This window comes from Haliaeetus albicilla, chromosome 8 (assembly GCF_947461875.1).
Source record: "Haliaeetus albicilla chromosome 8, bHalAlb1.1, whole genome shotgun sequence".
Classification (NCBI taxonomy): Eukaryota; Metazoa; Chordata; class Aves; order Accipitriformes; family Accipitridae; genus Haliaeetus; species Haliaeetus albicilla.
In genome coordinates this window covers 25,556,105-25,578,150 of record NC_091490.1, presented here as the reverse complement: position 1 = coordinate 25,578,150, position 22,046 = coordinate 25,556,105, and the positions used below count along the sequence as shown (strand labels likewise).

Genomic DNA, 22,046 nt, shown 5'->3' with positions numbered 1-22,046 from the left:
CATGGAGGCAAATTCAAATGCCTCAACTCTTTTTTTGTGATGCAGACTTCTTTGTTTCCACCTACCCCAATGTAATGGAGACAAATAGAATTAAAAATGAGGACATCCATTTATAGTCTCATTTTTCCCTCCTGCTTTTAAATGCTCCACTGTGCATTCCACGATTGCCCTGAAAGGACTGATTTTGCTTAACCTCAAAACTAAAGATGGTGGGAACTGAGAATGCCCCCAAAGTAATTGTATTAACAGAAAGTGGTGATGCAAGGTCAAGGGGAAGTGCAGGACCTGAGTGCTCAAAACACCATCAGCTACGTCATGAAAACAGATGTGCTCTGTTACTCCTTTCTGTGTATGGGGAATAGTCTCAAGATCAGGGTCTGCTCTGAACAGCTCAACAAAGATTTTTGTCTCATTCTTCTACTTTCTACATTGCAGAAGGGATCCTAGTGCTTTTTTTCCTGCCTGGTTTTCTGGTCACTGTGAAAAATTTTCAGAAGTTATTCTACAGAAATTCTGCCTGTTTTTTTAAAAAAAAAAAAAAAAAGGCATCCTCACCCTAACCTGCTGGAGGCACCAGGTGAGCCTGTGGAGAGTGACTTAACATGCCACACCAGCCCTGTGGCATGTAGCTTTGGCTTAGGGCAGACAGCAGTGGTGGGCTCTGCTCTGTGCTGCAGTGACCCTCGACAGCAGCTCTTATACAGGAGGGAGTAGTGCTGAGAGGAGCAGCTCGGTATTGCTGGCTACCCGTCATCAGCAGTTCCTAACGGTCAGTGCGACATGTTCAATGTCAGCTTTTTAGGTGATGGGCTGAGCTAAATGGTGGCAGTTTTCCTTTAACCTCAGGAGCACGAGGGGCAGGTGCACCTCCTGGGCTCCTACTTGCGGTAGTTCAACTGCATGAGTCTGCGGATAGCTCAACAAACACCACAGGGTAAGGAAGCTAATATCATTTTTTAGCAATAATTTTAAGTTACACTGTTTTAGGCTTGTGCCAGAGCTTAGTATTACTCTAATGAACACTGTGGAGGATGTATACACACATAAACTTGATTTACTAGGAAATCAAAAGATAACACACATTTACGGCCAATAATCAAAAATGTAACTGATTTATCTGTTGACAGAAAACCACTGTACAGGAATAGAGCTTCAGAAGAGTCCTACAGGTCAGCCAGTCCTGCCTCCAGCAACCCAGCTCAAGCCCTCTTTTGACTATAGTGTTATGCCCTGCTTAACTTGCTGTGGCCTTAGGGAGACTGTGCACATTGCCCCACAGCCACACTTCTGTGTTGACTTGAAGCAGCGGGACCGTGTGCTGTTGTGCTGGGCTTTGTTCCACAGAGGTAAGCTCTCTATTTAAACCATATGTTGAATTATAACCGTGTAAGTAGGAGGAAAACTAAAACATATTTCACTGGGTTCTAGAAAAGCTCTGAATGGATATCATTTTTATCAAGGTTTTATGTGCCCTATCCAAAAACCAAACAATTGTGCTGCACCATCAGATTTAAAGTGAGCAGTTGTGTTACATGTCTAGAGGTGACTACATCAATGGCAGTGTGCACAGTTTGTAGCCCCTGTCTCACGATTCAAGGCTGATGCTCAGAGATGAGTTTCTGGGTGGTAGAGAAGGATTGCTAGGATTAGAGCTGGACATCTGATTTTCAGAGGTTTGATGGGGTATTTCTAGTGAGTTTTAAAGCTGCTGAGGATGAACTCCTGTGATTCAGGTAGCAGCAACACAAAGTGCTCCTATGTTTTTCTGATGCACCCAAAGTTAATGTGAATTTTGCAAGCTGCTTTTGCTGGTGGGATCAGGGCTGACATTCTCCCAAAATGCCTGTTTACAGTTGTACCTCTCTTCTGTTTATTAGGTGGGGTTCATGGCTAGAAACCTGAGCTAAGCAGTGTAAGTGTGGTATGTCAGTCCTGGGCCAGAGTGCAAAGGATGTCTGTCCTTGGCTCGCACCTGTAATACTGTACCTGGCCTTGATCACATTACTGAAGCTCTGTGGGACATAGTTTGCTCTTGGAGAATGGGAATCAGTGCTATTTTCCTATCACAGAGCAGTACTACAACGGGCTAGTAGCTCAAGTGGATTATATGTTTGAAAATGTACTAAACTGCCCAGCAAGCTCCACTAGCTAATTGGTTTTTGAACCTGAGTTTATCTAGCGCCACTAACTAAATTCCAAGTGCAGTGGATCAATTTTCTGGTCCTTCTTTAACTTTGCAAGTCTGTGGAAAGGAACTTACATCTAATATATGCGCCAAGCTTGGCAGCACTTTCATCAGGAAGGGAACGGTCAGGATTTCTGCCAATTTGGGCTGAAATAATTGTGGAAAAGATTGTGAGATTTCTGCTGTCTTCAGATCAGAAATGCAGTTTAGCCAAAGTTTGTACTTGAACCTGATTTTAATTCAAATCTTAGCTTCACATATACTGCAATTTTGACTTTTCCTAATTAAAAAGTACAGGTAAAGCAATACAGAAACAGGAAGAAAAGGCCTAGTTTGCAGAAAAAAGTGCCCTGATGCTAGAGAAGTGAGGGAGCCTGACAGGCTAACTCATGGTGTTGGTTCTTGCTCAGCTACAGTGAAAGCAGATTGAGGATAAATTACTCAGTGAGCAAATGTCTTGTTTTCTCTGTGACTCCACCTCTTTTGGGCATCCTGCCCTGTCCCCACCCCTTGCACTTGTCTGCATGTCTTAATGGCAGGATTCATGCAGCTGGTAATTTATGTGTCTGAGAGAGAAGATTTACACAGAGCCTTCCCTTCAGTTATTTAGAAAATTTGAGATACAGTATGTATGTATGTGATTTGTTAGGTCCCAAACGCCAACTTAAAAATCACGACTGTCTTAAGGGCTGGCCTCAAGTGAGAGAAATTTTAAAAGGAATAATTTCAAATAGAAGTCAGTGCTTAGGTCCTCACTTTACCCCTAGTTACAAAAGTTTGTCTTCAAAATAAATATAATGCCTATTGTAACATAAGCACACAGTCATTTGGCTTCGACAGGCAGTTTGATGTTCTGCTCTAGAAGACAGACGGAGCTGATCCAGTTACTGAAACCTACTTGATTCAGTCAGTGTCTCATGTCATAAACACGAATTGTTAATTTCATATTACTCATAACAGGCGCACTGTGAATGTTTGCAGAGTTTATAGGATATCAGTTACAAATGTGATTATACTAGCCATTCCTCAGGACTGACACCAGTTTCAAATTAGAAGCTGACAGGCCTCACCTGCTCCTGAGTTCACTGATAGGTCACCTTCTTGTCATTTTGGCTGTCCCCCCATCAAAATGACATCTGTGTTCATAAAGGGACAGCGAGGGACTCGAAGTTGTTAGAATTGTTGAAGAATAAGAATAAGGTGTCATCTACTCCAATAATGTAGTGCTCAACTTTGGCCTTTCAGATGGCTTGATGCTTGCAGCACCTGACAATGTTTCCAGATACAAGAATAGCTGGATTGGAGACTCAGCAGTTGTTCCCTCTTCTACCCATGGATGCTAGGCATTCAGCTCAGCCCTCGCCACAGGGCATAGGCAATCCCAGAGACTTGAGCAAAGAGCTTGTAAATGCCTTTACTTTTCTACATATAGGGACAGGACATTAGCATAAATAAACATTCCTTTCAGAGGCAGTTGTTACACATCCCTATTTTTAAACAAACAGTGTGTGAAAGACAAAAGGTAAATATTGTTCAGCAAACAACTGGGTAAAATAACGTTAAACTTTTTCAATGTGTTGGACATTTCCATTAATTTGTTTACACGCCATTTAAGTAGATGCAATTTTATCTAGAAATGGCCTGACTCTTGAGAACCTATTTCTTCATAATAGAAGGTTCTTCATACTCATTGAGTTGAGCTAGGTCAGTCCAATTCCTATATCCTGACACGTCTCAAAACTAGTAAAATGGGCATGCATCTTCAAATACAGACTTTGAGATTAGCTCTTATTTCTGTCATTAAACAAACAGAAATGTCAGATCCAAACAATGTCAGACTTTGCAAGTTAAAGATTTGGGCTCCCCTAGATTTCAAGTCATCTAATATATGTGTGCCACTTATGGAACAGCTGTACAGCTGTCTTCTTAAGGCTTGGGTTTTACAGGAAATTAAGTAAATGTATGTATATAATCCCCTTGAAGTTGCCTGGCCCATTACTGCTGTGTGTAGAGAGGAAGGTCTCTCAGTTGTGGGATGTTACAAGCTCATGTACGCAAGGCTGGTGGGAAAAGTGCACAGACATATTCATGAGAGGGTAGGCAAGGATAAACAAGATGTTGAATTACACTTGGCCAAATGAAGGGCTCAGAGCAGCCAAGGAAAATCTTTTTGGTTTTCCCTCACAAAAGTAGACCTTTGTTTTTATCTTAGGCACTATGGCTAGCAGAGCTGTAAGGACATTCAGTTATCATAGTTGCCATCATTCTCTGAAATCTGTCCTTGATTTTATTTTCTGCTCCAGGAAATATTATAGTATTGTCATTTTATCTATATTAAAAAAACCTAAGGCCAGATTCCTCATGGTGTAAACAAGCATGACTTCAGGAAAGCAATGCTGATTCACGCCATCCGAGTGTCTGATTCTTAATATAAAAGGGAACATGTTACAAGAGAGTAAACAGAAGCAAATATTTGTTACAGAAACACGTCATCAACATAGCCTCCTCCCCCCCCAGGATTCAGCAGGAAAAAAAATAGCTAAGGTAGATTTACAAAAGCCACCACTTTTTTTTTTAATGATTTGGATATTGATCATTTTTAATCTTCTTCTCAGAACAACCAGCAGATCTATTATAGCTTGAGCCAGCCATGAAAATCGGGTCTGTTCTTTAACCTGCCCCAATTCACTTGAACATATTTTATATCTCCAGGGATTCAGCCACAAAGTCCATTAGAGCATCAGATGTTGTGAGGTCAAATCAATTGTCCATACTGCAGACAAGGTAACCATCATTTACTGTAATTCTCCCCCGTCATGGTAGAGGAGAGGAAAGGTTAAAAGCTGTATTACCACGAGGCTGTCTCATCTGTCTTTCAGTATATTAGTAATACCTAAACATTGCTTAAAGAACTCAATGTATAATCTTAAATCTGCGTTAAACTGGATTTAATGGTTAGATTGCCAAATCAACAAATTTGCTAATGATTTTTTTCTTCAGGGAGAGGCAGAAAAAATACCACTTTTAAAAGAAAAAGTGAAAAACTTTAAATATATTGTCATGTCCGACACAACCCATCCAAAGCTAAACTGAACCTTCATCTTGGGAGGACCTGAATGACTGATATTTATCTTTCCCTGTACATAGATATATTTACCTATGAAGTAATTTGCTGTCATCTCTTTAAGTTGGAGATGCTACGACAGTCCAAAAACAAAAGAGGAAGTAAATTCAGGATGTATATTTTGCACTGTAAATCAAGTCCTTATGTATTTGCACTCTAGGATGGGCAATAATAATTGACTGAAGCAATCACTGCTGTGGGAAAACAAACGTCCTGGTGGTGTCGCGTCTGAAGGTCAAGCCTGATGACATAGTAAGCACCTGAACTCTCACTGACTCCTGGGGAGGCAGTGGATGCAGAGTACCTCCCAGAGCTTGCCTGGCAAGGACAGATTTACACAGCTACTGTGGCTGGGGATGAGGATGCTTTTTTGCTCCCACCTCCCTCCATTGGGTCTGCAAAGTCATTTACTTCCATTACAGTGCCATGCCATCTCTCCAACTCCTGCGCTCCGTGCGTTAACTGCATGAAACCAGAGAGAAAATGCGGTTCTGTGCCATGGACTGCATATTCCTCCTGCTCTGAACAATTGCAGTGTGACCCTGATTAGTGTGACATGAGCTGATGTACATGTAGGGGAACTGTGACCACTCCTGCCATGCATGTGAGAGCTATGACACCATGGCCCGGTCATTGTAGGACTCCTCTGTTTAAGTGGGAAGCGATAATGAAGCTCAGATTTATTCACTTGACTTGCCTGTTTGCCTTTTCTAGGTTAATCTTGTCTCTTTCCCTGGATTTCTTTAGTCCTGAGTTGTTTTCATTAGGAAATTGATTGAATGAAGTAGCTATTGAGATTTTCCATATTCCAGAATCTTTTCACAGCCGTAGAAGTTAGTAAATTTTTGTGTGTGTGTGTGTTTCAGAAGCTGAGCTGCTGAGCAAACATACACATGGATTTAAAATAGAGCCAAAGTTGTAAGTAATAGAAGATAGTCAAACAGTGTTATTCTAGCATAAGTGTCTCAAATATATTTCTGCAGCTGTCATATATCCATGATATTCTTCTTGGGGGACAATGGGATGAATTTAGTGGGAGTGTAAGAGTCGGTGTAGGTTAAAGATTAATAAATATTTTAATTATGAACCCTATTTTAAGGTTTTAGCTAGGGTTTAATGCCCAGCACAGTAAGTTCTAACTTCAGATAATGAGGGTATTCAGTAATCATAAAAAGAAACTAGTAAAAGTTTTGTGTGTGCTGAAGGAGAGATAAATATGCTTTAGATTAGGTGTTACATACCATTCACTTAACTGCTTTGCCTCTTCTGTTCCTTCTTTTTATGATTTACCTTAACACAGGCTCTGTGTGGCTTCTTTTCCTCAGTTTGTTACCCATCACCTCTGAATTCATCCCTATGAGTGTCTATTCACAGGTCCTTTGCTTATCCTCACAGCAGTGCAGATGGCGTTGTGTCATTAAATAAAAGTAATGCCACCACTATAAATACATAGCGGGCAACTCTTTACAAAAATCAAGCACTAAAAAAATCTAAATCTTTTTCACTTTAATATAGAAATTCAGAAATAAATAAGGGGAATGTAAAGCTAAGAAAGAAATAAATTCAGCCAAGTCTGGAAAGAAATGAAGGGTTAAAAAGATGCTTTCCTTCATAATAGCACAAAATTAAGACTGCATGCAGCTTGCATGCTCTGTTGCTTTCCTTGTTCTGGAGTACCTCTCGGATAGCTTGCAGCTTAGTAGTGCCCTCTCTGCTGGTACATAGTCTGCAATGTTAATTCAGAGAATGGTCCGCTGGGTTATTTAACTGAAACTGGAGTCTCAAAAAAGATCAGACAAGCTTTGCTGTTCTTTGGCTTCAATGGGTATCACAGCGCTGACTGAAAGAGCACTGAACTTAATAGAAAGGATTTGGATCTGGAAAAATGCTTACTGAAATCAATGAGAGAAAGCTTTACTTCCAACAGTTAACACTTCATTATGGCTGTGTTCTCAATAGATACAAACATTGGCTCTGTAATGCCTAGTCATTTTTTTAAGATCAATACGACAAACCTAAATTGTGCAACGGATATGTATTTACTATCTGCTGTGTTAGCATTAGAAGTCAGATCAGACTTTTGAAAAATAAGTATTTGATTTTATAATAATTCCACCCTGTGCAGCAAACAAATGTATTTTTAGGGAAATCTCTTTAACCAGGAAAATCACTAAGGAATTCCTCAAGAGTTATGTATAGCTCTTAGTTGACAGACTTCCTTAAAGAACTCCTTTTTCTATGTCTACAGTAATTAAAATAAAAGTTGTTCTTTGAGTATTTGCCATTGGCAAGATGTATTTAGTTTAATTTTCTCCAAATGCTACAGTTATGGGGAAGTAGTTAGATCTCGTGAACATGAGAGAGATCCAGATTCTCTGAATTTGCTGTAAGGTGATATATTCAAGCAGACCTTTCTTATTCTCCTGGTCACTCTGAGGGAGCGTAGTAATTGCCTGCTTGTTGCGTCAGTAGTCAATGTCCTGGAAGCCGAGTTAATGGCATGACATATGTGGCATTACAGAGAACATCAGTGCGGGGCTTTAGGGATAAAATTCTCCTCTAAATAACCAAAAAAGGCAGTCCTGATTACAAAAACTGGTGACATTAGACAGAACTGCTCTGAAAACACACATGAAAAAAGCAGAAGAGAAATGCGTTTGTAAGCAAGTCTTAACCTGGGTGCAACTTGGGTTGTGTCACAGCATGACTGTTTCACACTAAAGATGAAACACAAAAGCTCTAGCAGGACTTTACCAACATAATCTTTTCTTTTGAAAAGTAACTTGCTGTGTTAAAACTGCAACAATTATTAATGAAAGACATCTTATATCTATATAAAAATGTTTCTTACAGTGCTATAGGCCACCAGAGAAGACTGTACGGCCCCTTCTTCTTTCCTTCTTTTTTTTTAAACAGCAATAAATAGGGTGAAAATTAGTAACTGTAGATTACCTGGAGTTTCTTGGCATTTACAGATAATTTCAAACTAACATAGAAAGTTTTGGAGGTTCTCTTTACTTAAGTATGCACCTCCACAGAATGCATTTTTAGTGAGTCAGTTTTGCCTTGTGCTGAATTCCCTCCTGCTTGCCCCAGTCTACAATATATCATCCTCCAATATGTCACTGGGAAGTCTTATTTATAACAGATTATCCAGTAGTGTTTTCTGTTTGAATCTCTTGACTTGGTGCTCTCTGATGTCCAAACTGAGTGAATCACAGAAGAAAGTTGGGGCCCTCAAGCTTTCATAAGGCTATTTAAGCCTTTTGAGTCTGAAATAATGGATGAAAAATATAAAAAATTCCGATTGGATATACAGTTTTAATTTCTGCTGAATTCCTGATGTTCAAAGCATGAAAAAGGCACTGGTGTTTGTGACCAGATGAAGAACAACTAGCTTAAAAAGAACACACATACAACCCAAACCTGAGTGATGAATTAAACCTTTGGTATTTGCTTTGGGATTGGATTTTGGGCTGAAATGTGTTGTACAAGTTCTTCAAAAGCTGAGGGGAAGGCACAGCAACCAGTGAGGGAAGGTTCTTACTTTACACAGACCCATCTGTCTTGCTTATGAATTTGTTATTAGCTGCCTTGGATGATGATTAAAAGATCAATGTATATTTGTCCAAACCAGCAAAATGGTGAGAAAATGTATCAAACTATCCTGAAAGATCTTCCATTTTCCTACAAGTTCAGTTTAAACCAATTTGTCAGATCAATTCAAGGACAAAATTTACCAAGCTTTTGAAAAACAGAAAAGCAGTAGAAATATTTCCATCAATTAGAAGAAAAAAATCCATTTGATTTGTCCTCAGTATCCTCACTTCCAGCTCTGAGTTCAGTGTTAATATAATCCACTGCTGAATGGAAATTTGAATGAGAAATTTGCTTTAAACAAAACTAATTTATTTTCATTACTGAAACTGAGGAAAATGCAAGCTATGTGACAGGGATTTTTTTTTGTAAAAAAAATGTAAAACATAGGAAAAAACAAGGAAATGAGGTGGGTTTTAAATATATTTTTTAACTAGGCAAGATATCCCTTTAAGCACAGCATGGGATATAACATTAATCTTATTTGTCTGTAGTCTAAAAAAATGTATGTATTTCCTCATAGTCAGGACTTTGCTACATTACCTCATTTTTACCCACAGAAGCCAAACTGCTAGATTTTTGGAGAGTGCTGGCAATAAATTTTTTCTCTGACAATTAGTTCATTACTAATCTTGACCATCTCTCCAATGAACTCATGAAGAACTTTAATATTGAAAAGCACCTCGTAAATAATTTACAATAAACCTGAACGAATATTAAGCATTTCTAAATATGACCTCCCTTTGCAGGATTTGCCTCTCTTTTAGCTTTTCTTCCTAACCTTTGCTACAATTATCTTTAAATCTCCATGAAAGAAGCCAAAGAAATGGGAACTCAGGTTTGTAGTAATATTAGTTGTCTTACTAATGGTTATTCTATAGCTTGTCCTTTTTTTCCACTTCCTCTTACCTGGTCCTTTCATAACTCAGATAGTCAGACAGACTCTTAAATACCCTTTGGTTGGAGCCAAGGGGTCTTACAAATGTAATTTATACAGTAGCTGATGATTTAAATGGCAACTCCCCTAAATCTTGTGCTTTTTAAAGATTTAAATCTGTCTGGATCTCATTAATGAAAGTTCTTGACTACAGAAGAAACTCTCTCCTCTTTTTTTTGGAAAACTATTCATTTATTCATGAGATTCAGCTCTTCTTTTCAAAAAATACTTTGGAATCATGGTTTTATCTGTTGTTTTTTGTCCAGTGGACTCAGCCAAAACCTTGCCAGTGGTGACGTAGGATGATGTCAGTGGGGAGACTTCATGATGACCACACTGTCAAGGCAAACAGTGCAAACAGTGCATAACACAGGAATTCCAGGGAACGGTGGATTTATCTTAACACTCAGACTGAGAAACTTCTAAGCACCTATTTAAAAAAAAAAAAGAAAAAGTTAAAAGAGGCAGCTGCATATTAGGGCCAAACCTCTGCCCATGGATAGATCTTTGCTACTTTTCTGCTACTTTGCTACTCCATTCTGACTGTATGGAAATCAGAACATGGCAACTTTGCCTTAGCCATAATATCTAAGAAATCCTATGAGAATGAAGGGTGAAACTAGCTTGCCTCCATTTGGGAACAGCTGAGGCTATCTGCTGGTAAACAGCTTGTGTGTTAATTTGTGGATAAAGCTATCCTGATGCAGATTGTCAAGTTGTTTATTAGTGGGGTCATAACTTGAGGAGAGATAAGGTTTCACTCATCTACTCCCTGCATAAATTTCAGCAGTTATTACTTGTTGAAGATTCTAAATGAGAATTGACTCGTACTGGTGGCTAAGTCTCATTTTTCGAAAAGAAGGTGACAATGCCTCTGTGAAAGATTCTATAGGAGGGACAGGCTTATTTTATTTATTATAATTTTGTGAAATACACCAGTGTCTACTCCTTTTCTTTTGAATTTGGCATAAGGATAGCTGAGAAGTCTGGGGTAAAGCAAGATAGGTGGTGCTTCTTTTTGCCTCATCCTGCTCTGTTTTGCAAAGATTATACAGGTATGCTCGAGGAGCTCCTATTGATATTTCAGGTCTCTCAAGGCATTGCTGACTACACCAGATATTGTTGACATAGGCATCTCTTTTGGAAGGAGATAGATTTTCTTTTAAGGTGTTTTACTTTTTTAATGGAGAGAAGTGCTGGGAAACTGCTTCTTCAACCTGAAGGGTCTAACAAGATTCAAGCCAGATTCCACTTGCTTCCCCTCCTTGTTATGTTCAATGTATTATAACTGCATTGGAAGTGTTCAGAAAGAAGGCATAGCTCACTATAATAACTTCAAACTTAGCTCACTGCTTCTGATTCATATATCTGCTGGTTTGGAAATGAAGAATGAGTGATGTCTTATTTTTCAGCTAAGTATTAGAATTAGATATGGTTTCTGCCTTGTTTCTACTTCTAGTCTTCTTGGGTGTGTGAAGGAGAGAATGAGAACAAGACAAAGACATCTATAAAGAGAAGTGGAATATTTCTTTGTTACCAGAACAGAGATTATTTCCTCTTTCTAGGTGTGCATTTTTCAGTGGCTTAGTTGATGCCATTATCCCTTACTTTCCAAATTTTTTAGCTCTCCAAGAACAGGGAGACATCATTAGAGATACTCTCCTCTATTCTCCACTAGTACACAGAAAAGCTTCTACTGTGGAGTTGCAAGGTTTGCACTTGCATATGCCCTTTCTCATCCTCCACCTCTGAGATAAGCAGTTCCATTTTCTGGTTGCTATGTTGTCACAAGGCCACAGGGAACGTGCTGTCCAAGAAAAACAAATTGGTTATTCTAACAATGATCAGCAGGAGTCCAAGTAAAGGATCTTTTAACGATTTCTTAAAGAAAGGACTTTGTTTTGTGTAACAGATACAAACCCAAACTTACTTAAATGTTACTGAGTTTTGTATACATGAAGAAAAGGGACATCATCTTGCAAGTGAAGAAAAATGCTTTTGTATCCAGTTCAGTTACAGCAGAGACTTCAGATTTCCTGCTGAAGAAGAGAAAGAATCAGATGCCCTGCAGTACTGTAACAGTTAGAAAACAATTTCCCATCTCCAGCGAACAGCAAGAAAGAACCCATTAGACTTGTCCTGGAAGGCTGAATGCCCTGTCAGCTGAACCATCACACCAGAATTATAATATTTTAAGATGTATACTACACAGAACTATTTTGCATTAAAAAGATATGCTTAATACCTAGCATATTGCTTGTCCCCAGCATGTTATTTGATTAAAAAGAAACCTGTTGAAGTGTGTTCTCTTTTCTGTGGTATTGTGGTAGAAGGATTACAGACTTTACTATATGCCATTTCATCATCCTTATCAGCCAAGGCATAGACTTTTTTGGGTGACTGCTGTATTTGTTGGATACTGATCTGCATACACCCCTGTTGTTGACTGTGATCAGACCTTTTATGAACAAAGCAGAGGTTTATTCGCCTCCTAGAGATTCCTTGCTGATATCCCTACTGGGCTCAGCCCTTGGCCTTATGGCATTTTGCTTGCATACTGCTAGTATGCATCTTCAGGTTTCACAGAGAGATTATGAGGTAATGGGATACTTGGGTAAGCCTTGAAATTAAGATATAGAGTGCTGTGCCTGCTTTTTTGTTTGCTTGTTTGTTTTGTTTTGTTTTGTTTTTTTTTCTTTCTTACTTGATCACATCAGCTTCTGGTTTTAACATGATGATGTATTTTAGGGCATTATTACAAAATCCTGAGGTAAAACATATTTCTATTAGTACTGTGTCCGAAGAAAGATACAAAATAATGAAAATTCTACTGACAGAAGACTTCCTCTGTCTCCATCTCTTATTTGCTCTTATTTTCATCTTAAGCACCTGCATTATTGGAGGACAGTATATTAATGAGACATCTCATAAGCAAGAATCCTATGTAGTTTGATCACTTTTCGGGTAAAATTTAGCTAGATTGCCTAAAAATGTTTATTGGTCTCTACAGATTTGTGCTGAATTTATTTAATACAAAGTGTAATATAAAAAGCCCTCTCTGCAGTTAATTAGCCTCCAGGTTATTGCAGGCCCCAAGGCATTGCATTTGAGTTGTCATTGCTACTTGCAAAGATCAGCAGTATTTAATTCTTGTCTTACACAAAGTAGATTGCATGTGCTTATCTGGCTAGTGTTAATTCATTGTTTCTAGGCTCTAATTTCATTTTTAATTTTCTTGGCTATTAATGATGGTGCTAAACATGAGGAACTTTGCTGCAATCAGATGTGCTATACTGAGATAGTACCAGTTTAAATTACAGCAGAACTAAACCTGAAGGTTCCTCTAGAATTATGCTATTGTAGCTGGGGGCAAGATTTGTTTCTGTTACATGATAAACCTAAAACAAATAGGGCTCATTCAGACTCCTTTGGGATAGGGCAGACCTAAGCTTATTAATTATTCCTGTTTTCTAAGGAGAAAACATCAGGTTTCCTTCATTTGACAATCCTGTTTTCTCAGAAAACGTTTACATATGTTCCAATACCCAGTTAGCAGTGGCAGGAACTCTTTAGTGGTTAGAAGTGGCAGAAGGTTAAATCATCTGACTTTGATGTGATGTTGATTGTTTACCCTTAGTGTACAGTAACATCTTAAATGAAGCAAAGTGGGCGTATTCATTACTGGACAAACACAGCTGACAGGTTAAAGAATATGTGACTTTCTTCAGCTGAGACCAAAGTGCTTCATTTATAATGGAGATTACGGTAAAAACCAAATGAAGTTGTCTAAGGGAAAAGGATGTCTCCTGAGCCTTTATTCTGGTTTGGCCACAAGTTAATAACATGACCAGCACTTAACAACAAAATGCAGGACTGTATTATCTTTTAGCAAATGCCAGTCATGTGCAATCCAAACAGGTCAATTACTAGCAAATCTCCAAAGATCTCCTGAAACCTCAGAAGAATTAGAGATGCCAAGAAAATGTCTAGATGCACAGAGATGCAGGAACAGAAATAGGGCACAAACCAATTTGCAGAAACGGAACTTAACCCTTAGAGGGAAGAACCCAGCCTGCTACATATTCATTTCCATTTCATTAAATATTTATGGGGAGACATGCATGTAATGTGATTCCAAATTATGGAAAAAGCACAAACGGAATCTGCACTGTTTCAGTCATGTTTAATCTATTTTTTAACCTTTCTGTATCTTGCAGGTGTAATGGACAAATGTGTTTTTTTCTGCCACTAGCATGCTAGACATCTGAAATTTAACATGTTCTCTTGAATAATTCTAAATCAGCATTCACACAAAACAGAGTGTAGACGCCAGCGATAGCCTATTCTTCAGCTCAATACACATGTCTACAACCTATTAATATTAATGAAACCTGTGCACAAGCATGTGGGGATAATTGACCCCATTAAATTCCATTTACTCATGAGTTACTTTGTAAGGTTTGCCCCTTAATGTAGTTTTTATCAAGGATGAAAGTTGGAACAGCGTGTATGCCAACAGAAGACTATTTCAAAAGTACCTTTGTGGAAAAAAAAAAAAAAAGAAAGAAGCAAAGAAAAAAGAAGAAAAGGAAAAAGTAAGTAAGTACTGCAAAAACCCATGTTTTCATCCAAACTTTCAACAGCTAATGAAAAGAACCTAATCTTGCTTTAAACTTTTATTGGGACAGGACATCAAAATCCTTTAGGAGGAGATGAACCTCAGCCTGGATATATTTTTACTGAGGATCTCTACTCAGTGGTCTTTTCATTGAGCTCAGCGGACATAGGAAGGGTGAACAATATTTCAAATACATACCTGGAGATCTGGATCCATTCAAGGTCAGGTTGGATGGGGCTCTGAGCAACCTGATCTAGTTGATGTCCCTGCTCATTGCAGAGGGTTGGACTAGATGACCTTTAAATGTCCCTTCCAACCCAAACCATTCTATGATTCTGTGATTTGAATTTTTTCCTTAAATTCTGGGAATCTTGTCTTCACTAAGCTTGCTTTCAAGCTTTTTCTATTTTCTGTCTGAGAAAGGGAGTAGACCAAGAGAGTCAATGGCTCATCTCTAAACATGTGACAATTACTGACTTAGTTCACTGGAGAGGATGCACCTAACACCTCTTCTGACTACTGCTAAGTAGAATTCAAAGATGTAGACAGCAATGTATGAATCACTTCTATATCTTTTATCAAATAAGTGATATATTTTCAGTGGCCAGGAATGGCTGATCTCTTTCAGCTGACTTTTCTTTAAAAGAATCAGTCTGTGATATACAACTGGTTCTGCAAAGTTACGCGCAACCATTATATAACACTCCCCCTGACATACAGAGAAAGGAAGAATACTAGTGTTAGAACTAGCATTACTATTGCTGTAGCTAGTGCTTTGTAATAGATACTACTCAAAATAATTTTCTTGACAGTAATTTTACTTATTTTCTTGGTAACAAACAGTGAGATCAAATCTTTCCCCAAAGCAGCACTCAGCCTACGTGAGCTGTTGTACTCATTCTTTGTACACAATACAGAAATTAGTATTTTTACAGTCTTAGTGCACCTTCAAAATACCCTTGCCTAGGGCTGCAGGGCACCTGAAGAAGGGTCCAGAATCACACTTGCTGTCCCCAGACCTAACTGGATCTACACAAGTCACAATGTCTCCATCAGTTTCAGACTGACACAATGCTAGTTGCACCAGACCACAATGAATAATCTCCAGACATGAGTTACTGGCAATTAAAGCAAGAGCCCAGCTGACTGACATACTGAACAAAAGAGCTTTGGCAAAGCTTACAGTGCAAAAACATATAGAGGCAATTCACTCTTGGCGTTGAATGCACCTGAGTAAAAGCCGGATGAACTGCTGATTAACAAGCTCAGACTCTGCAATCCAAATGCCAAAGGATGAACAATGGCAACAACGTTCTGTTATGCCTCTCTACAGCATGCATGCAATTTATCATTAAGTTATATTCCATAGGCAGCTCCAGCAGCACATTTTCACAGCCTAATTGAGGCATATGAGATCTGGCTTGCAGCTTTCAAAAAAAGTCAGAAGCACAGAGAATTCTGTTCCATCCAACAAGAAAACCAAACCCCTGTAATATTAGTTATAACTGCAATAGATTTTTATGACTCTAACACAGCTAGTTCACTCAGTAAGGTAGACAGTACGCAGTTGTGTCTCAGAGGGTGCACATTTAACTGGGCTGCTGGGGGTTTCTCATAAAGCATAACATGCTGATCCCTCCATAGAGTTCTAGTAGGTTTGGGAGGCATGACTGTCCTCTACAAAAGTCAGGTGGACCCCTCACTGAGGGACATATTTTTCCCCACACTTATTTGGTTCTTTTTACAACTTCTACCAGTTTGTTTTCTGCAGCAGTCAGGTTTACTAGTTCCTAGTTCTCTGGGTCACGTCTAGAGCCTTTCTCACAGACTTTCAACTTCCTTTTCCCTGCCTGTGGTACTGAGGACAGTGCAAATAATTGATTACACAGAGCCATTACTGGCAATTTCATATCTGAGTTCATTTGGAAATTTTGAGTGAGTACTCTCTGCTCCAAGTGTTGTACTTGTTTGATACTTTAATCTGATGCAGTCCTGGAGACACTTTTGGTCTCATATGGGAACCTCCTTTACTGGTTACTGATACAAATAACACATTTAGGTTTCCTGCAATGGCTTTCTCTTCCAGAAATGCTCCTTTTGGACCTCTGTCATGTGTTGGCACCACCAGTTCACCAGTAGCCTTCAAGAGTCTGAGGTAACTGAATATAGTTTTATTAGGTTTGTATGTTTAGCAAGTAACTCTTCAAAATGTTTTTAGCCTATTTATTGTGGTTTTAATTAACTTCCCCAAGTCTATTCTCTTATCTGTTTTTCTCCATTGGACATGACTGTCTTAATTTCTGAAGGATGGCTTTTTACTCCTGATAACCATGTTCTCTGCCCTTTTGACAGGATAACTACTTTTGATATTCAAAGAGGCTATTTAATGATATGCATTTACACTGAACCTTTATTATGCCTTTAAGTAGACTCCACAAGGACTGTGCTAGCTGCTCCTTTATTTACTTAACCTTGCCATTTTAAGGTAAATTGCTGCAAAGCTTGATATTTTTGACTTTGTCTTTCTGTGAGGAGTTGAATTTGAGAATGGCAATGTCAGTACAAAATTCTTGTCCTTATACTTAGGAAGTTGGCAGCTTAGGTCTGCTAAATGTATCTATTTGACCACTAAGCGGAACTGGCATCCAGGTATCTCAGTCAATGTCTTACCTCAGATGTCTCTCCTCAGGTAAGCCGTTAGACCATCACTCCACAGCTAAATGATACAGCTGCTCACAGTAGTAAATGGACTGCTGTGGCACACAACACTATCTTCTGTGGCAGCTGTGAAAGAACCTTCTCAGGGTTAGACCATACCCAGCTGAGGTGCTGTGCACAGGTGCTAGAGAAGGCACAGTCCCCAGCTGAAGAAGCTCCAGACAAAAATATTAGCTTGAGTTTCCAACTTTTCAAGTTCTGTGAGAAACAGAGCAAATTAGTCCTTTGGTGAAATGCAAAATGCTAGGAGAGGTCTTCTGAACTCAGTGCTTTCATATTATTACACTTGACCAGCTAGCTGAGTAACACAGTATGGCATTATCTGATTTCTCGAGTGCTTACAGCAAAGTGACTTCATAATAAAAGCGTTCACATTCACCCATACAACTTCAGATTTTGCAAGACTGTTATGTTTCTAATAATGAAAAACATGGCTTTATTCAGATGATAAAGTAGCCATAAATAAAGACCCCAGAGGAGGAGGCTTACAAATAAACTTTTTATATGTTAGGCATGTATGGTGATGTAGTTTGTGGTGACAGCACATTGCTCAGAAGAGCAGGTCATATGCTGCTTCCTATTATACCAAAGTCAGCCCAGAGAATTTCCATTGTCTATATTTCAACCAGTTCAGCTAAGATAAAGTTCTCCACACGGGATTTCATAGCCTTTTTTTGCCACTGTATAGTATTATTAAAAAAAGAAAGTACTGTAGGGGTCAAATTACTCTCAGTATTGTTTCCGATAATAAAAGCACTACAAATGGTTTAGTCTCATCCATTAATCATAATAAAATCATTAAAAAAAGGCTGAAATGGATTTCAGTAAGGTATCAAGTCCTTCTCCTGAACTGTTATGAAACTTAGGCATGTGACGTGAGGCAATGCCTATCCCAGTGACTGTCACTGGAAACCAGACACCTCAGGGTAGACATTGCCATGTCAAGTCTCGCAATGACAGGACTTTGCATGGATCAAGTCCCCAGCCCTTATATTATCTGTAGTAAAAATAAATAAAGATGAAATTATAGAAAGGAAAATAGAGAGGGCAGTTGTGAGGGACAAGTTAAGAGGTATTCAGAAGGCACTGTGCCAGGTGCAGGTATACAAGAACCACAAGAAAGAAAATGGGAAGCTGTAAGCAGAGAGGTGGGATGGCAGAACAGGGTCTGGGAACACGCACAGACAGGTCTAAGCTCAGACTTTGATTCCCAGCCTCTTCCTCTGCTAATCTTTGGACCTGACTGGCTGGGGCAGATGTGCTGGGAGCCCTCCCAGCTCCAGCCATGGGGTGCTGCCTTCCAGGGCTGGCTGGACTCAGCGGTCCTTGCCAGGTCTGTGTTCCTGTGAGTGCAGTTGTCCTCATCTGAAGGGGAAAAGAAAGCGTTAAACCTGTCACAGGTTGGAGAGGCACAGCAGGTGATGCTTTAGCCTGTGGGCCCATGCCAGCCAGAGCCCAGTGAGGGTTCACTTACCTGGGAGGCCAGAGCAGGTAAACTGAACTGAAGGCACACAGAGACAGAGTGACGAAAGTAGGGCAACATCCACATGCAAAGCCTGAGTGACTTAACTTACACTAATGAAAAAGGGATTTGAATTGCTAAAACCTGCTACATTGAACTGAGATGAAAATATAACTCTAAGTATATATTTCTGGGCTGCAAGAGGACTAGTAGAGAGGAGAAATGATATCCATCTTACTCCTGTCCTGGAGGATTTGTTCGCCCCCATTTTAAATAACACAGATCTTATTTTCAGTCTAAATAATTCCTTTTTTTTGTATGTAAACTCAAGAACAATTGGAAATCTGGTTCCAGGTTCAGGAGTGAGATGTAACTCCTTTTCACACAAGCATACACATACTTACCACCCTGCCCTCCTATATTTCTCTGCTTCCAAATATCTGTGTTTCATTATGCACCCTCACAGAAAATGATGGCAAACTACTACACAGAAAAATCTCTCCCCCGCAATCAAACCTAGTATAGGCTGTTTCTAAGACATAAATATAAGAGATATTACATTTCAAATTCTCAATTAATCAAATGCTGAATATGAAAAGGCTCAAATGTATATGAAAAAATACTCAAATTTGTAGCAATGTAAAAAAAAACAACAGAAAAACTTGTTACTTTGTTCCTAAGTACCACAGAAGAATCTGTCATTTTTGTGTAATGGAACAGCATGGAATAATAAAACTTTGAATTTCAGGAGCCTGTTTCTATGTGAGCATTCTCATTTCACAACCAAGTCAGGTTAGCTCCAGATCCTCACTAGAGTGGCAGTCATGTAGGTTCATTCTCATTTTATGGATGAAATTATTTAAGAAGAAACATTGTGACTTGCCTGATGCAATGCAGAAGAGTATTGTCTGAAGAAGAAATGGGACCCAGGTCTGTGGCCATCTAGTTGTGTGCATTAACCTCTAGGCTTTCCAGCAGTGTGATGCATTCCAGAAAATTAATTTCCTACTTATTCTTTTTTCAGTCCCAGGATAATGGTAATACTTCAAAAAGAAATTAGTGTTATTTGTATTAAATGGGAGGAGGTATTTTAAGCCGATGTATGGTTAATTTGTTTCCTCTGGGGCAAATTCTGCCTGTGCTTTCCAGTGCACGGTTTATGCTGTCATCAGTAGCACTTCTCTGGGTACAGCTGTCTGGACTGGCAGAGTGATGAGGGGCAGGGAGACAAAATCCAGAGGTTTACCTGTTCACTTCATGAAATGAAGGTATACCCAATCCCTTGCCCCTACTTCTGGCCTCCCTTGAGGGCCCTTCTAAGTATCAGCACTATACCTAAAAGACATTTATTCTTTCTCCTTCATTTGAGCTGTGGCAAATCTTGTGGAAACTGTCATATTATCCTTGAGGAAAATTAAGGATCTCCTGGGAAATGCAGACTTTTATGATTCTAATCTACCTTTCTCATGCCCTACTTAAAAAAAAAAAAAAGTTTGTTTTTGTTTTTTTTTTAACATGTTTACTAAAATGTTGTGCTAAAATGCAGATAAACCTTCTCTCTCAGCAGTCAGTGACACTGAGCTATGTGTAGTCTGTAGCAAGTATGTACCTAAGAGCATGTTTCATACTATTTCCCTTCTCTTTTTGGCACAACATGGAATTTAATGATACATATGCTAGAGCTAAACTACAATAGTTTTGACAGCTGTGGGGGAAGGGTGGTCAGCGTTGTGGCTTAACTCCTCACCCATTCCCGTGGGGGAGAGGGTGCCTTGCAACTAGGCAGATGGCTCCTACAGAAGGTCAGCAGAAATGTTCATGCATACCCTACTTAGTTTTGCAGGGTATTCATTGATTCAAACTGCTTATGAGTCTCCACCCTTTTAACAGGAATTTTATCATGTTTTTAAATCTTTGCCAATTTCAACATGGCTGATTTAATTTCACAGAAAAAAAGTGTGGGAGCAGCGATCTTGGTTCCCCTGGATAAACGCTGGACTACGTGCTACATGTGTTTGACTATGTCAGCTGTGAGCTCTGTAAGTATGAAGTCCTGCCAGGCAAGACATAAATCTTTTGTCAATGAAAGGGGTACATGATCTGCTTCTCAGCTGTGTCTTTTCTAAACAGCTACCTGAGGTTTAAGATAAATATTCAACATAGTTATTTAAAAGAAAAAAAAACCAAACAGAACACTTTCATGCATTGAACATTAGTGCCAAATCATAGAGAGCAGGGATCAGTCCTCACGGCATGTCGCAGGACAGTCTAGAAATGTAGTAGTGCAGTGAAAGGATTTCTAAAGAGGCAAAGATTTTAATAATACTTTGGCTGTAATATACTTTGTACTGTCTGAGTCAGTCCCTTGCAGTGAAGTTGCCGGATTAACTCCTGAGGCAACTGGGTGCAACTTTGTTGGGTTAACAAAGCTGTGCCCTGCTTCCCCAGGAACAGTCAATCCAAGCATGGGATTGTGAAGAGGGTTATGTTGAACTGGGATCCTTATTCTCAGCCAATGTCTTCTTGTTCCCGGGTATCTTCATACTGAAAAGCGTGAAGAAATTCAACTGATGACTAGCCAAATGCCAACAGCTTAAAAGTTCATGGATTTAGTAGCTCTCCATGAATTCAGTCAGTCTGCTCCATTTTCAATTCCTATAGATGTTGAATTTGAATTTTGGTATTTCTGATACCATTTCAAGGTGATCTCAGCCTTGTGTGGGTAAGCTGATATAGTTACATGGTACTGTTGGCCTTGCACTATCCCACTCCCCCAAACATCCCCAGCGCACACCCCCAGCTTTCTGTGAAATTTGGCTGTTTCTCACATAACTCCTCCTCAACCACCCGTGAATTCCTCACAGCAGCACCTGTAAATCTGTCAGCTTCTCACCCTGTGACTTGTCACCTCCAGCAATTTCTTGTACCATGTCTGCTAGTTTCTCACGTCGTCTTCTGTTAGGCCCACAGCCCTGGCAGTCAGCATCACAACCTCAGTCTGCTGCTGCTGTGGGAGAGAAATGTATGTATTCTGCTAGGACTAAACAATAGTAATTACAGTATACAAAAAGTAAAAATAATGAAGTTTATGGATTGAATGTGATATCTTTTTCTCATGCTGCTTAGTTCCTGATCACTTACAGAGTGAGTTAAGTGAGAGAAGAGGATGTACCATCTGGTCCCATACAAAGGTTAAGCCTTCAGTTAAATAAGAGCTTGAAAGGGACATAAAGATGTTTGTGACCAGCCTAAGGAACTGGAAGCCACTGCAGGAAGCTGCTTCAGTGGATGATGCGTTCAGATCTGACAAAACAGAACTTGGAGTTGAGAAAATTATAGTTGAGGAGAAATGTATTTGAATGAGGAGCAAGAGAAAACTAAATCAAACTGCAATGATTGCAGGAG

The 22,046-nt window shown here is 39.3% G+C and overlaps 2 long non-coding RNA genes across 2 annotated transcripts; one reads left to right on the top strand and one right to left on the bottom strand.

The window, feature by feature from the left end:
* Positions 1-443: 443 nt before the first annotated feature.
* LOC138686431 (uncharacterized) lies at positions 444-5,996 on the top strand. The gene is made up of 4 exons (XR_011325811.1): positions 444-577; positions 1,128-1,346; positions 4,898-4,969; positions 5,470-5,996. It is a non-coding gene; the product is annotated as an uncharacterized lncRNA (long non-coding RNA).
* An 8,907-nt stretch (positions 5,997-14,903) lies between these two features.
* LOC138686432 (uncharacterized) lies at positions 14,904-21,674 on the bottom strand. Its single transcript, XR_011325812.1, has 2 exons — positions 21,535-21,674; positions 14,904-21,185 (listed from the first exon to the last, which is right to left on the bottom strand). It is a non-coding gene; the product is annotated as an uncharacterized lncRNA (long non-coding RNA).
* Between the last annotated feature and the right edge of the window lie 372 nt (positions 21,675-22,046).